Here is a 17,376-nt window from a genome sequence, read left to right as displayed (position 1 = left end):
GAGCCTTTGTTAAACCAAAAGGTAACGCCCGAAACTGGTAATGGCAGTTGCCAATCGCAAATCTCAGGTATTGCTGATGAGACACTGCTATAGGAACATGCAGGTAAGCATCCTGTATATCCAGGGAGACCATGAAGTCCCCAGGTTCCAAGGCCAGAACTATAGAGCGAAGGGTTTCCATCCGGAACTTGGAAACCTTCACAAACCTGTTCAATGCCTTGAGGTTGAGAATGGGCCGGGAGGACCCATTCGGTTTCGGGACTAGAAACAGAGGAGAATAGTACCCCCGTCCCCTCTGCGCAAGAGGCACCTGTACTACGACTCCTGTATCCAGGAGGGTCTGTACCACCGAATGTAGAGTGTTTGCCTTTGTCTTGTCCAACGGGACATCTGTCTGGCAAAATCGATGAAGGGGTCGGTTTTTGAAGGCTATGGCGTAACCTCGTGTGACGACTTCCCGTACCCAGGCATCTGAAGTAGTCTTCAACCATTCCTGGGTATACCCTAGAAGCCGGCCCCCCACCCTGGGATCCCCCAGAGGGAGGCCCGCCCCGTCATGCGGCAGGCTTATCTGTCTTGGAAGCTGGCTGATGGGCCGCCCAGGCTCTTTTGGGCTTAGGCTTACCAGGTTTGGAAGTGCGGGCCTGCTTGTTGTACGCCTGACCTTTTGCTTTACCTGAAGGACAAAAGGGGCGAAAGGAAGTACCTTTAGCCTTCGACACAGAAGGAACAGTACTTGGCAGACAGGCAGTTTTGGCAGTAGCCAAGTCAGCCACAATCTTATTTAAATCCTCCCCAAACAGAATATCTCCCTTAAAAGGGAGTACCTCCAGGGATTTTCTAGAGTCCAGATCCACAGACCAGGATCTCAGCCACAATATCCGGCGAGCCAGGACTGATGTAGTAGAGGCCTCGGCTGCCAGGATACCGGCATCAGAAGCCGCCTCTTTAATATAACGAGAAGCTGTGACAATATAAGACAAGCATTGTCTAGCATGGTCAGAGGAGATTTCAGCATCTAACTCCAAGGCCCATGCTTCAATGGCCTCTGCAGCCCAAGTAGCTGCAATAGTGGGCCTTTGTGCAGCACCCGTGAGGGTGTAAATCGCTTTCAGACAACCCTCCACACGTTTATCCGTAGGCTCTTTTAGAGACGTGACGGTGGTGACCGGTAGAGCTGAGGAAACCACCATCCTAGCCACATGTGAGTCCACTGGAGGAGGCGTTTCCCAATTCTTAGACAGCTCCGGCGCGAGGGGATAGCGAGCAAGCATCTTCTTTTGAGGCACAAACTTCGTACCCGGGTTTTCCCAGGGTTCCTGACGTATATCAATTAGGTGGTCAGAGTGAGGTAAAACTTGTTTAATCACCTTCTGACGCTTGAACCTATCTGGTTTCTTAGGAGGAACGGATGGCTCGGGATCATCCGTAATCTGTAAAATTAACTTAATAGCCTCCAAGAGATCAGGAACATCCACATGTGAACCACACTCCCCATCAGCCGTATCTGAATCAGAACCTGTGGGGTCAGTGTAAGTGCCGTCTTCATCCGACGAGGTGTCAGTGACAGCAGTGGATTGTGAGGAGACAAGCGCTCGCTTAGAGGACCCCTTGGACGTAGGCGAGCGACGGTCAGACTTTTTAGTAGTCAGGGACTGGTTCAACTTCTTTATTTGAGCAGATAAATTGTCCGCCCATGGCGGGTTAGCTGCAGGGACCACAAACGGTTGTACCGGCATTGGGGGTCCCATAGGGAGTGTTAGTTTATGAACTAGCGTATGCAGAAGCGTGGAAAAATCGGCCCACGGCGGGTCATTATTTGCCCCCGTTGCCACCGTCCCACTGGGGGGCAACGAGCCCCCAGAACCAGAGCCCAAAGCTGCTATATTCTCCTCATAGGTATCTGCGGCTTCAGCAACATCGGCAGTGTGTTCAGCCCCAGAACCGTTACCCTAAGAAGCAGTTATGATATAACTTGCAGTATCAGGTAACACAGTACAATTTGTCAGCAGCACGATACCTCTAGCCCAAACCCCTGCGCAGTGTAGTCAGCACCAGCAGAGATAAAGGAGAGATATGGTGACTAAATCACAGAGAAAAATACGTAAAACAGTATATCTTTGTGAAAATCCTATATTAGATAAAACCTGACGCACCAAGCCCCCACAGGTTATAGAATATAGGGATAGCAGGTTGAGTGAAAGACACGAAATGGACACCACTCAGCTATCAAATGCACACACAAATAGTCACAGTTTGTACAATGCAGAGGTTATTACTAACAATAATACTGCACTGGACTAGCTTACACAGCTATATAACAATAGATATAACAGTACACAGTAAGAACTGCATGTATATCCCAGGGTAATTGTACTAGGAAACCCTGACTAAATGCACTCTTTCTTAACTAACACTGACTAAAAAAGGCAGGTAGAATACTTAAGTGTCTTGTAAAGTCACAGCACTGACAACCAGGTGGCTTTACATAGGAGGATTTTGCCCAAGAATTCCCAGGAACAGTGAGCTGAGGGATAATGGCGCCGCAGACACTGCCAGGGAGTGAGGGAGAGACAGATATGCAGCTCCAGGGCGGGAACATTTGCAGAAAATGGCGCCCTGGGGCTGGGGGAGGGGCTTCAGGTCCAAGCTCTATCCCCCTGCTGGCAAAACCACCGGGTACTGCGGGCTCTAATAAAACAGTTTATAGAGAAAACCTGACCTGTCCCATGCCCTGGTGATCTAGTGGGATCGCCTGTACTGCCATAGTGTCCACCACCAGCGCGCGAGGCCCGCCTCCCACTAACCGCGCCGGATTGCGATAAAGACCGGGTCCCGCAAGCTGGACCCACTTACCACCTCCCGAAGCACGGCCACGCGATCCCGGCGAGCCCCCGTTGTGTGTGCCTGACAAGAAGAAAACCGGAGCCTCCAGCTGTAGTTACCCGGCAACCAGGGCTCGGTAGTGTACAGCGCCGCTGGGGAGAGCCGGAGCTGCAGCCGTGAATGTCCACTGACATGTAATACTGCTGCTGCCCTTGAAGTCTTCACTTTTTTCCTCAGAAAAAAAGCTCTTCTTAGGGCTGCCTGGAGCAGCCACTCTGTTAAGTGCCTGCTACTGCAGCACCAACTACAAAACTCAGATTCTGTGCAGGGAGGCGGGGTGATATAGGAGGCGGCGCTATGCATTCTGGGAACAGTCAAAGCTTTGAGCCTGTTGGTGCCTCGGATCAAGATCCTACTCTACACCCCATTGTCCATTCCTTGTGGAGCCCAGTGTACCCCGCAGCAGAAATACAGATATGTGTATATATGTATATATAGATATAATAATACACAGTAGATACTGGATGTATATCTCAGAATACTTGTACTAAATATTCAGGTAGAAGTGCACTTGTTCTTAACTAACACTGTCTAAAATGACATGTAGAATACTTAAGTGACTGTGGGCCAGATGTACTAAGCCTGAAAAGTGATAAATATCACAGTGATAAAGTACCAGCCAATCGGCTCCTAACTGTCATTTTTCAAACACAGCCTGTAACATGGCAGTTAGGAGCTGATTGGCTGGTGCTTTATCACGGTGATATTTATCACTTTTCAGGCTTAGTACATCTCCCCCTGAATATGCACAGCGCTGATGAGACAGGCGGATTTACAGAGGAGACATTGCTCTGCAGTCCCGGAGATCAGCCGCAGCTACTTGTGTAAAGATGGCGCCAAAATCTCTGTCAGGGAGTGAGGGAGAGTGAGAAGCAGCTCCAGGGCGGGAACACCAGCAGTAGATGGCGCCCGGAGCTGGGGGAGGGGCTACAGGTTAAGCGCCTTATCCCCTATGGTGGTCCTCACCACTGGGTACTGTGGAGCCTTGTTAAAAGGATTTTGAAAAATCCAACCTGTGCTGCCTGCCCTGGTGGATATAGTGGGGTCCCTGCACGGCCACAGTGACCACGCCAGCACCTCAGTCCGTCTACTAAGACCGCGACCGGAACGCGATTATAGCGGGTCCCACCTGGGGGACCCTCTTAACTCCTCCAAAATGACCAGCCACGTGATCCTGGAGAGCGCCAGCTCCGTCGCAAGTACCTGGGAACCCGGCCAGCGGGAGTATGCGGCTCTGCTGGGGAGGTGTTGGAGCCGCAGCACAGTATGTCACTAGGACATAAAAGTGCTGCAGCCCTTGAAGAATCTTCTAATAAAAGCTCTTTTCAGGGCTGCCTAACATAGAAACACAGGGCTGCAGAAATACATTGTAATACATTAACTTTGCTCAGTCTTGTGCTGGATAACATGGGCATTGGTGTGCATGCAATCTAAGTCAAAGCAGTAGAGTTAAAATAGCAAAGTAGATTTGAATACAGTTTCCAGCAAATTGAATGCAACTGAAATAAACACAATACTCTGATACTTCTTAACTGACATTTTGGGTCGATGTGGGGGTTATTCCAAGTTGTTCGCTCGCTGTTGATTTTCGCAGCGCAGCGTTCAGGTGAAAAAACGGCATTTATGCACATGCATATGGGCCGCAATGCACACACGTGTCATACAGGTACAAAGCCCGTTGTGGTTGTGCACAGGTTGTAGCAAAGTTTTCCTTCGCACTGGTGGCCACAAAAAGATTGACAGGAAGAAGGCGTTACTGGGTGTCAACTGACTGTTTTCAGGGAGTGTTTGCAAAAATGCAGGCGTGGCTGGGCGTTCGCTGGGCGGGTGTATGACGTCAAACCCGGACACGAGTAGGCTGAAGTGATTGCAAGCGCTGAGTAGGTTCAGAACTACTCTGAAACTGCACAAACTGTTTTTGCAGAGCTCGGCTGCACAGGCATTCGCACTTCTGCTAAGCTAAAATACACTCCCCCAGTGGGCGGCAGCATAGCGTTTGCACGGCTGCTAAAAATTGCTAGCGAGCAATCAACTCGGAATGACCCCCGTGATGCGGTGCAAAGTTTACATAAACCAGCACTAGGCACGAGGGAGGTAATGCCACAGCCAGGGGACACGCTTATATTGGTCCCCTGGCCGTAACATTAACCCCCCTAACTAGTCAGCCCTGGCTGGGATATCTGGGGGAGTGGTCCCCCCTCCCGCCATCCTTACTAAAGAGGCCCCCCTCTCCAGGCACCCAGGTCCAGGGCTGAAGCCCGGGGCTATCCCCAGCATCCGTGGGTGGTTGATAGTCCATTAGAGAGTGTAAAAAAAAAAAAGAACTGTTATTGGCCCTCATTCCGAGTTGATCGCACAAAGCAACTTTTTGCTGCTGGTGCGATCAACTAATCTCCGCCTATGGGGGAGTGTATTTTAGCATAGCAGGGCTGCGAATGATTGTGCAGCCCTGCTATGCTAAAAAGTTTCACACAAAACAAGACTAGCCCTAGACCTATTTATTTACCCTGTGCGACGGATCCAGCGATGCAGGTCCCGGCTTTGACGTCAGACATCCGCCCTCCGTTCGCCTGGACACGCCTGCGTTTTTCTTACCACTCCCCGAAAATGGCTGGAAACGGTGAGTATCCGCCCTGGAATGCCTCCCGCCTGTCCATCTTCATGCGATCGCCGCCGCGATCAGATTTGTCGCTGGCGGCTTCGTTACCCGGCGACAATCGGCGCCAGGCAACGACGCGTGTGCGCAATGCGTCCGCCGCGCATGCACATTTCTGACCCGTTCGCACAGCAGCGAAGAACCGCTGCATGCGAACGGGTCAGAATGACCCCCCATTGTCTTTAACAGGAGGGACTACAGGTCCCAGCAAGTCTCCTCCGCATGCTGGTACTTTAGAGAAAAATACTGTCACCTATAGGCCTTCTGTAAAAGAAATAAAAAAAAGACAAGGGGCAGGATGTAATGAAGTCCGACTTTGGCGGCTATGCAGGATGCCGACCGAACTCTGACTTTTTTAAAGGGGCAATCATGTACAAGGCATGGTTTAGCCTTGTACATATTGCCCCTTTAAAAAAAGTCTGAGCTTGGCCGGCATCCCGCACAGCTGCCGAACTTGGACTTCATTATATCCCGACCCAGATCCACACACTGTAGAAAGTATATTTAATAAACAACCTTGCACACTCACACTCACACACACTTACCTACAATACCTGTAGCCATTTACGTCCTCTTCTCCAAGTAGCATCCACGTAATACATAAAATATCCCATACGCACCTATTCCTAGCATAGATCAGGTCCTCTTCAGTCCATGTAGGCATCCCAGGGGTTAAAAAATTAACAAAGTGCAAACCCGAAACCAAACAGACATGTGGAAGTGTATGTGTGACCACGTACATTTTAATTACGCGACTGAGCGTGAACTGGGTGACTTCTGTCATTAAAAAACCCACTATCCCATCAGAGGGATGTTAAAGCTGCCTGGTGATTGGCTGTGAGCGGCTGCACTGTCAATCAAACCCACCCCCATAGACTTCAATGGTGGGAAAGTCTATGGTGAGAACTGCTAAATTGTATCCTATGATGTTAACTACAAGGTTCACCTCTATTAACCTTGTGGTTATAGATGGAAACCAATATAAGTGTGTCAGCTTGCTGTGGCATTACCTCCCTGGCTAGTGGAGCCCTGTGCTGCTTTCAAAAATACATCTTTTTTTCACCTTATTTTTTTGAACCAGGACCAGTCCAAAAGAGTGGTGCTGGTTCATAAAATAGAGGCGGACCTCAGGCATTTCCCCCTGTATTTTTAGTACCATGACTGACAAAGAGCCCGGGGCAGAATATGCTTGTGGGAGGGACGACCCCACAGTTTTGTGTTTTTTTACACATATAAACAGAGAAGCCTGTACGTATCTCACTGGTCTGTGTAGCCTTCTCTGAACACGCTGCTGAGGTGCACGTCTATTTGAAAAGTGCATTTTGACCGAGTTTGTACAATTCACAGATGCTTTGCAGAAACGATTCTAGGAAGATTTGCGTGTTTCAGTGTCGCCTATGGAAATTACATCTGAGTTTGGCCGATGGTGTAAATATCCGTGTTTTAAAAAATGCCCTAACACTCCCGTGATGCGACCATACCAGCAAGTGCTCCATCTGACCTGGTCGCACAGGATGCGACCAGTCAGATAAACAGTGTTAGCAGCGGCAGGGAAGGGAAACTTCCCTCCGCTGCTGCTGTTAGAGGGACGGTCCCTCTGCCTCCCAGCACTCTATCCTACTGATTGCTGATCGGTCAGCACGGCAGGACTCCCCCTCCAGCAGCTGCAGATAATAGCAGCCGCTAGGGAAGTGAAAATTAACCACCCCCCAAGCCCCCAGTGTGTACCTGGAGGCTGTCCCGGCTTTCAATATGAAAGCGGCAATGGAGGCTATGTTTCCGATGTTTCGATGGTCGCAATGTTCCCGGTCAATGTACCTATGTTTGAAACAAAAATATTTTTTTTAGAAAAAAAATCTAAAAAAATATTTTTTTCTCTTTTTTTTTTAACTAAAATAATTTTGAATAGGGTTAAATTCATGTTCTTCACATAATTCACTCATAACCCCCCCCCCCCCAACAATTTTGACACATCAAAGGTCGACACATGAAAAGGTCGACATGGGTTTTTCAAATTTTTTTTCTTTTGTGGAACTTTTCCATACTTTACGATACACGTGGACTACGATTGGGAACAGTAACCTGCATGGCGAGCCATGCGAGGAGACGCAGTGCAGTAATTGGGGTTCCCCGTCACTTTCCGCAGAAAACGACACCAAAAAAGGTTTAAAAACCCCTCATGTCGACCTTTTCATGTGTCGACCTTTTTTCATGTGTCGACCTTTTGTCCATGTCGACCATGCCAATGTCGACCAATAGTGGTCGACCTAATGACTGTCGACCATAACATGGTCGACCATTCATACCGGAACCCAATTTCTGAGTGGTTTTTGGGGAATAAAATCGTCAGTTAAGTAGTTAATAGTGCAGCTCTGCGTAAACAGCTATATCTTAAGGGGGTCATTCCGAGTTGATCGCTCGCTAGCTAGTTTTAGCAGCCGTGCAAATGCTATGCCGCTGCCCACTGGGGAGTGTATTTTAGCTTAGCAGAAGTGCGAACGCATGTGCAGCCGAGCTCTGCAAAAACAGTTTGTGCAGTTTCTGAGTAGCTCTGAGCCTACTCAGCGCTTGCGATCACTTCAGCCTATTCATGTCTGGATTTGACGTCATACACCCGCCCAGCGAACGCCCAGCCACGCCTGCGTTTTTTCAGACACGCCTGCGTTTTTTAAAACACTCCCTGAAAATGGTCAGTTGACACCCAGTAACGCCCCCTTCCTGTCAATCTTCTAGCGGCCGCCAGTGCGAAGAAAAACTTTGCTAGAACCTGAGCACAACCAAAGGGCTTTGTACCTATATATTGCGCGTGCGCATTGCGGAGCATACGCATGCGCAGAAATGCCGTTTTTTTCACCTGGTCGCTGCGCTGCGAAAATCGGCAGCGAGCGATCAACTCGGAATGACTCCCTAAGGCCATAAGACAGCTGATAAAAGAAAATGTTTTTTTCTTTCAAACAGGAGACAGAATAAAAAAGAAACAAAATATTTGCAAATCCCTTAATGCATTCAGTCAGTCTAGATCATTTTACATAAACTAAAAGCAACCTTTACTAATCACCAGCTATCTGTTGTCTGTACTTTGAGGAGGAAGGTGAAAGTAGGATTTTAATTACCTACCAGTATATCCTTTTCTGTCCGTAGAGGATGCTGGGGTCCATATTAGTACCATGGGGTATAGATGGATTCACCAGGAGCCATGGGCACTTTAAGACTTTAATAGTGTGGGCTGGCTCCTCCCTCTATGCCCCTCCAACCAGTCTCAGTCTAGAAACTGTGCCCATGGAGATGGACAACTTAGAGAGAAGGACTTTACACGGATAGTGGCGAGATTCACACCAGCTCACACATAAAAGGCAAACCAAGCTAACCAGCTTGAAAACTCAGCAACTGCTGAACAAGAATACTTAACCAAGTAACAAAACAGTACTTAACCAAGAACAAAGCAGTACTGAACCAAGTAACCACTGCAGGATCACGAAGCGCTGTGCGGGAGCCCAGCATCCTCTACGGACTACGAGAAAAACATTTACCGGTAGGTAATTAAAATCCTATTTTCTCTAACGTCCTAGAGGATGCTGGGGTCCATATAAGTAGCATGAGGATGTACCAAAGCTCCCAGAACGGGAGGGAGAGCGCGGAGGCTCCTGCAGAACCGATTGACCAAACCTTAGGTCCTCAGTGGCCAAAGTATCGAACTTGTAGAACTTAGCAAACGTGTTCGACCCAGACCAAGTAGCCGCTTGGTAAAGCCCAGGAAGAACCCACCTTACAAGTAGTGTGGGCCTGAACAGATTTTGGACACGGCAATCCTGCTGTAGAATACGCATGCTGGATAGTGAACCTAATCCAGCGAGAAATCGTCTGCTTAGAAGCAGGACACCCAACTTTCTTGGGATCATACAAGACAAACAGAGAGTCCGATTTTCTGTGACAAGCAGTCCTCTTCACATAAATTTTCAGAGCCCATACAACATCCAAGGAGTCAGTAGCAACTGGCACCACAATAGGTTGGTTGATATGAAAAGCCAACACAACCTTTGGAAGGAACTGCTGACGTGTCCGGAGCTTAGCTCTATCTTCATGGAAGATTAAGTAGGGGCTTTTACAAGACAAAGCCCCCAACTCCGACACACGTCTAGCAGAAACTAAGGCCAACAAAGTGACAGCCTTCTACGTGAGAAACTTGACCTCGACCTTCTGTAGAGGCTCAAAACAATCCGATTGGAGGAACTGTGACACCACATTAAGATCCCAGGGTGCCGTAGGCGGCACAAAGGAAAGCTGGATGTGCAGAACCCCTTTCAAGAAAGTCTGAACCTCAGGAAGGGAAGCCAGTTGTTTCTGGAAGAAAATGGATAAGGCCAAAATCTGGACCTTTATGGATCCCAAACTCAGGCCCATATACACACCTGCCTGCAGGAAGAGGAGAAACCATCCCAGTTGAAACTCCACTGTAGGAAACTTCTTGGATTCACACCAAGATACATACTTTTTCCAAATGCGATGGTAATGTTCAGACGTTACTCCTTTCCTAGCCTGTATCAGGGTAGGAATAACCTTGTTCGGAATGCCCTTCTGAGCTAATATCTGCCGTTCAACCTCCATGCCGTCAAACGTAGCCATGGTAAGTTTTGCTAAGCAAATGGCCCCTATAGCAGAAGGTCCTCCTGAAGAGGGAGAGGCCTCGGGTCTTCCAGCAGTAGATCCAGAAGATCCGTGTACCAAGCCCTTCTTGGCCAGTTCGGAGCAATGAGGATTGCCTGAACTCTTGTTCTCTTTACGAGCTTTAGAATCCTTGGAATGAGTGGAAGTGGAGGAAACACGTACACTGACTGGAACACCCACGGAGTTACCAGGGCGTCCATCGCCACTGCTTGTGGGTCTCTTGACCTGGAACAGTACCTCCAAAGCTTCTTGTTGAGATGGGATGCCATCATATCTATTTGAGGTACACCCCAAAGATTTGTCACCTCCATGAACGCCTCCGGATGGAGGCCCCACTCTCCTGGATGGAGATTGTGTCTGCTGAGGAAGTCTGCTTCCCAGTTGTCCACTCCCAGAATGAAGATTGCTGACAGCGCCAATGCGTGCCTCTCTGCCCGGAATGTGGAGGTACGCATCCTTGATGTCTAAGGACACCAGAAACTCTCCCTCCTCCAGCCCTGAGATCACCCCTCTCATAGACTCCATTTTGAACTTGAATTCCCTCAGATAAGGGCTTAGTGACTTCAGGTTCAAAATTGGCCTAACCGAACCATCCGGTTTCGGTACCACAAATAGGTTTGAATAGTAACCATGGTTCACCAGATGAGTTGGAACTGGAACAATTACATCCGACCTTTCCAATTTTTTAATGGCTTCCTAAAGGATAGCCCTTTCTGTCAGCAAAGCTGGCAAGCCTGATTTGAAGAACCTGTGGGGTGGGAGCTCTTGAAACTCCAGTTTGTACCCCTGGGACACAATATCCTGTACCCAGGGATACAGACCGGACGACACCCAGACGTGACTGAAACGTCTGAGCCTCGCTAACCACCTGCCCATTCTCCAGGCAGGAAGGTCCACCGTCATGCTGAGGATTTTGAGGACACAGAGGCAGGTTTCTGGTCTTGGGAACCTGCAGGTACCGTTTTTTGGGGTTTTGCTCGCCAACCTCTGAAGAAAGTGGTAGGAGTCTTGGACTTTTTAGCTTTTGCAGACCGAAAGGACTGCATAGAGGACGTAGAAAAAGGTTTCTTCATCGTCTGAGAGGCTGAGGGAAGAAAGGTTGACTTACCAGCGGTTGCCGTGGAAATCTACGCATCCAATGCTTCTCCAAATAGAGCCTGACCTGTGAAGGGTAGGTTCTCCTTACTTCTCCTGGATTCCTAGTCTGCAGACCATTGGCGTGGCCAGAGTCCCCTGCGTGCTGAGACAGCCATGGACGATGTCCTTGCAGTCAGATTACCCAGGTCCTTCATGGCCTCCACCATGAAACCCGCAGAATCCTGTATGTTACGTAAAAACAATTCAATGTCACTTCTATCCATAGAATTAAGTCCTCTAGTAATGTGCCTGACCACTTTACTTTGGCTTTAGAAATCCATGCACAGGCAATAGTGGGCCTTAACGCCACTCCTGAAGCAGTGTATATGGATTTGAGCGTAGTTTCAATCTTGAGGTCTGCCGGTTCTTTCAAAGCTGTAGACCCAGGGACAGGTAAAACCACCTTTTTAGACAGTCTAGATACAGAAGCGTCTACTATAGGTGGAAAATTAAACTACAAACAAATATCTGTGGTCACAAACTGTGCGCTATTAGCAGCCCGTGTCCTAATGGTAATAAGTGTCACCAACACTTAGAAGAAACAGGAGAAATAGGTAATTACCATACAGGTCAAGGCGCTCTGGTTTCATAAATGTGTCATAACATAGGTCGACTTCATAGACTCGAAAATCACTTAAAACAACATATAAAACACAATCATAGTGTAAAACAGTATGACATGAAATTGCATTCAGACAAAAATATATATTGGACTCGTACCCTAACTTGTAGTCTACTTGATAGTAGACATATATCACTTTGTTTAAGGGAGCGGGCCAACAGAGTGGTAAATCCCAATCCTTTTTCCTCAGCCTCTCTCTGGACTGGAAATCGATTCTCCGCCAGTGGACTGTTTACTCTCCGTGTCTCTGTTTACCGGGTCAGTAGCCAAACCCGTTAAGGCTCTGCTGGACTCAGGGGCTGCAGGGAATTTTATTTCCCTTTCCTGTGCCCAGGATCTGGGTTTTCAGTTACGGTCGGTCGAACGACCTATTACGTTGACTGCTATCAATAGTACCCAAATTTCTAACGGTCTGATTTCAAGCTGTACAGTACCAATCAAACTGCAAGTGGGAGCTCTGCATCAAGAACACCTGGAATTTCTAGTGATTCGGGAGATGCCCCACGATCTGGTTCTTGGCCTTCCTTGGCTCAAACTTCACAATCCTCACGTCGACTGGAGTTTGACACAGATAACATCTTGGAGTCCTTTTTGTAATTCGAATTGTCTCACCCCTGTCTATCCACTCCGTGTATCTTCCAAGTCAGATGAAGGGCTCATTCCGGAGGCTTATCGGGAGTTTTCTGACGTGTTCTCGGAGCAAGCGGCCGATCAGCTACCACCGCATAGACCCTGGGACTGCCCCATTGAGCTCATTCCGGGGAAAATGCCACCTCGGGGTCGCACTTATACCTTATCATTACCCGAGACCCAAGCTATGTCGGACTATATCAAGTCTAATCTGCAGAAAGGATTCATCCGCCCCTCTACCTCCCCGGCGGGGGCGGGTTTCTTTTTTGTGAAGAAGGACGGAGGGCTGAGACCATGTAATGACTATCGTGGTCTAAATGATGTCACCATTAAGAATAAGTATCCTTTGCCACTCATTACGGAGCTTTTTGATAGAGTTCGCGGAGCCCGAGTTTTCACCAAGCTTGATTTAAGGGGAGCTTATAATTTGATACGTATTCGACAGGGGTCGAATGGAAGACGGCCTTCAATACCAGGGACGGGCATTACGAGTATCTGGTAATGCCGTTTCGCCTCAGCAACTCCCCTGCCGTCTTCCAGGGATTCATTAATGAAGTCTTTCGGGATATGCTATACCTAAGTGTAGTGGTATATTTGGATGACATTCTGATATTTTCTAAAAATCTCACAGAGCACAGAATACAGGTCAAGGAGGTACTTCTTCGATTGCGAGAGAATCATCTTTATGGCAAGATTTCCAAATGTACTTTTGAGGTTCCTTCTATTCCATTTCTTGGTTACATCATTTCGGGCACGAAGCTTCGTATGGATCCAGAGAAACTCACTGCCATCCGGGACTGGACTCAGCCTCTTTCCTTGAAAGCGGTACAACGATTTCTGGGTTTTGCAAATTACTACCAGAAATTCATAAAGGGATTTTCTACCATCGTGGCACCTATTACTGCCCTGACCAAGAAGGGTTCTGACCCAAGTCATTGGTCCTCCGAAGCTGTAGCAGCGTTCGCTCAGTTAAAGGCAGCCTTTATGTCTGCTCCAGTACTTCAACAACCAAATTTTTCAAAACCATTCTTTTTGGAAGTTGATGCCTCCACGGTAGGCATAGGTGCCGTGCTTTCGCAGTACGCTCCAGATGGGAAGTTACATCCATGTGGTTTCCATTCTCGCAAATTCTCTCCTGCGGAACAGAATTACACCATTGGAGACAAAGAGCTTTTGGCAGTAAAATCTGCCTTGGAGGAATGGAGATATCTTTTGGAAGGTGCTAAACACCTAATTACAATTTTCACTGATCATAAGAATTTGCTGTACCTCAAGACGGCCCAGTGCTTGAATCCCCGTCAAGCTAGATGGGCGCTCTTCTTTACTCGGTTTTCGTTTGTTATTAAGTACCGGGCCGGGACTTTTAACACCAAGGCTGATGCTTTATCCCATTCCTTAACAGCTTCGGATGAGGAGAATTCCGTTGAGAAGGCTTTGATTCTCAGTCCAGTTTCTATGTCAGCGGCTCCCACTGCTCTGTTCCCTCCTCCTGGGAGAATGTTTGTGCCGGCTAAATTTCGACCAAGGTTGTTGCAGTGGGCTCATATTTCCAAGTTTTCCGGTCACCCTGGAGTTCAAAAGATGTGGGAGTTTCTACGAAGGTCTTACTGGTGGGACACTATGAAGAAGGATATTCAAGATTATGTCAACTCATGTCCTCCGTGTGCTCAGCACAAAATTCTTCGTTTGCCTCCTGCGGGGTTGTTGCATCCACTGTCCATTCCTCAGAGGCCTTGGACCCATATCTCTATGGACTTTGTCACCGAATTGCCCCCCTCCAAGGGTCACAATACTGTCTGGGTAATTATCGACTGTTTCTCTAAGATGGCACATTTCGTACCTTTGACCGGGTTACCATCAGCTCCCAAGTTGGCGTTGTTATTTATCCGAGAACATTTCCGCCTGCACGGCTTACCTCAGGAAATCGTCTCTAACCGGGGGGTACAATTCACTGCAAGATTCTGGAGAGCTCTCTGTGCGGCCTTACAAATAAAACTCAGGTTTTCATCCGCTTACCATCCACAAACCAATGGGCAAACTGAATGCGTCAATCAAGATTTAGAGACTTTTCTCCGTGTTTATCTCTCTCCCTCGCAAGATGATTGGGTGGAACTGTTGCCATGGGCCGAGTTTGCCCACAATCATCTGTACCACTCTTCGACTGGTGAGTCCCCATTTTTCATTAATTATGGGTTCCATCCTCAAGTTCCTGAATTACCCATTTGTCCTCTAGAGGAGGTTCCTGCTGCAGCCTCTACTCTTCGACACTTCAGCCAAATTTGGAGTCGAGTTCATGCTAATCTCAAGAGAGTCTCCGGCCGCTATAAGTTCTTTGCGGATAGGAAGCGACGAGCAGCTCCCCAATACAAGGTTGGTGACAGGGTATGGCTCTCCACCCGCAACCTCCGGTTAAGGGTACCCACTATGAAGTTCGCCCCAAAGTTTATTGGTCCTTACCCCGTGTTACAAGTTCTGAACCCGGTTGTCTGCAAATTGGGATTGCTTTCCCACCTCCGGATACCAAACTCCTTTCATGTCTCTTTCCTTCGCCCCCTTATTTTAAACCGTTTCCATTTAAAATCACCGAGGCCAACCTCTGCTGAGTCTGAAGCTGGAACGGACTTTGAAATCAAAGCTATTCTCGACTCTCGTTATCTTCACAAGAATCTACAGTATTTGGTGGAGTGGAAAGGTTTTGGCCCCGAGGAGAGGAGCTAGGTCAAGGCTACTGAAGTTATGGCTCCCCGGCTGGTGCAGATTTTCCATTCCAGACATCCAACAAAACCTGGAAAGTGTCCGGGGGCCACTCCTGGAGGAGGGGGTACTGTCACACGCCATGGGCGGCATTCGCCGCGCTTACCCCTGCGTGCCTGCTGGTCTGTGTTGCGGCCTTCGGTGGTCCACGGGCTCCGGCGTCTGTCTGGCGCGGCTCCCGGCGGTTCTTCAAATCATCAGTGTCTTTAACCACCGCTCTCAAGTTCCTTAAATCATCAGTGTCTTTAACCAAAGCTCTCAAGTTCTTCAAATTATCAGAGTCTTAACCACCACTCTCAAGTTCTTCAAATCATCAGTGTCTTTTAACCACCGCTCTCAAGTTCTTCAGTCACCAGTATCTTTTACCATCACTCACAAGTACTTTCTGGACATTTCTCCATACGCTCCTTCTCTGTTATGTGACATTGTGTTGCCCCCTTCCTGCAATAAAGTCCTTTAATATTTTCACCAAGCTTTAATATCAGAGTCCTGTATGAGGAAGACCTATATCAAGCCATCCCTGTTCCGACCCAACTGTGGTTCCTCTCCCCTACCATCGGGAGAACCCCCGAGTTCACAACACCCCCAACCTAGGTCAGTGACACCTAGTAGAAATCTGGGATATCATTCCCTTAATAGAAGCTACCCACTGGGGCTCGGAATCAGAAGGCTGAGACAAAATATTACATTCTTGTGTACATGGAATGGATTCCTCTGGAGAAGATACATATTCTGCCGCACAAGACACAGAGTCCCAGGAGTCCCTGGTTATGTGAGAAAGTTGCACACACACACACACACACACACACACACACACACACACACACACACACAGCAAAATGTCAGACACAGTTTCCCCCAAGTATCTTCAGAGAAACACAGAGCTTGGAGCCAGCACACACAGCGCCCCAGTAGGCAGTTATATAATAACTGCCTGGCGCTGACTGCAATGGCGGAACTAGCAAGCGGTGGGCCCTGGTGCGACAAAATGCTTTGGGCCACCCCCTTCCCATCCAAATCCACCCCCTCACCCCTGGAGAGGATCTGGTGAGGGGGACCTGCTCAGGGCCAGGGAAATGGATACCTAGCAAAAGTGTCGTAACTAGACATTTTAGCGCTATGTGCAAGAAACGGCATCGGAGGCCCCCCCCTATGTAAAACAGGGGCACTGTACGCCACAGGCGCGCGCAAAATATATAGGGGCATGGCTTCGTGGGGAAGGGGTGTGGCCACAAAATAATATTAATTCATATAACGGTGCACAGTAGTCTCCATAATTCAAATTACGCTGCACAGTAGCACCACTACACCAGGTAGAGCCACCTTTACACCTTACGGCGGACAGATTCCCCTTTTTACACATTACGGCAGACAGCGTCCACCTTTTACACATTACGGCAGACAGCGTCCCCTTTTTTACACATTACGGCAGAAAGCGTTCCCTTTTTACACATAATGGCAGACAGCGTCCCCATTTTTACACATTAAGGCAGACAGACAGAATAGATAGATAGATAGATAGAACGAACGAAAGAATAGATTATACTTACTGTCTACGCTGGCAGTCAGGCTCCTCGGTGCTGGCAGATCCCAGGCAGGGGAGAAGAAGGAGGAGGGAGGGGGACTCGAGAGACGCAGCAGCGCTATATAATTGGTGGAGGCGCCGCTGCAGCTGTTCCTCTCCTACACCATAGGCTGTCCTCCGCCGCTGTGATGAGGGAAGCGCATCCCAGCATTCACAGCGGCGGAGGACAGCCTATGGTGAAGGAGAGGGACAGCTGCAGCGGCGACTCCACCAATTACCTAGCGCTGCTGTGGCTCCCTCCTCCACCTCCGTCATCCTCTTACCCCCCCCCGCCCCCCGTGCCCGCTGCACTCCTCACCTCGGCGGGCGGCGGTGGCCCGCAGCACACAGCGGCATGTGATGAGTCAGTTTGACTCATTACATGCCGCGCTGGTTTTGGGCACCTTGACAGTGGCAGGCCCCAGTGCAAGGCACAACTTGCACTGGCGGTAGTTCTGCCAC

The 17,376-nt window shown here is 48.7% G+C and overlaps 1 protein-coding gene across 1 annotated transcript in view; it reads right to left on the bottom strand.

Annotated features, from left to right (window-relative positions):
• The window catches only part of PEBP4 (phosphatidylethanolamine binding protein 4), a 192,433-nt gene that overhangs the window by 143,076 nt on the left and 31,981 nt on the right, over positions 1–17,376 (bottom strand). The gene's annotated exons all lie outside the window — the stretch shown is intronic.

Source organism: Pseudophryne corroboree, chromosome 6 (genome assembly GCF_028390025.1).
Source record: "Pseudophryne corroboree isolate aPseCor3 chromosome 6, aPseCor3.hap2, whole genome shotgun sequence".
Taxonomy (NCBI): domain Eukaryota; kingdom Metazoa; phylum Chordata; class Amphibia; order Anura; family Myobatrachidae; genus Pseudophryne; species Pseudophryne corroboree.
Note: the sequence above shows the minus strand (reverse complement) of the source record. Positions and strands in the feature narration are given on the sequence as shown.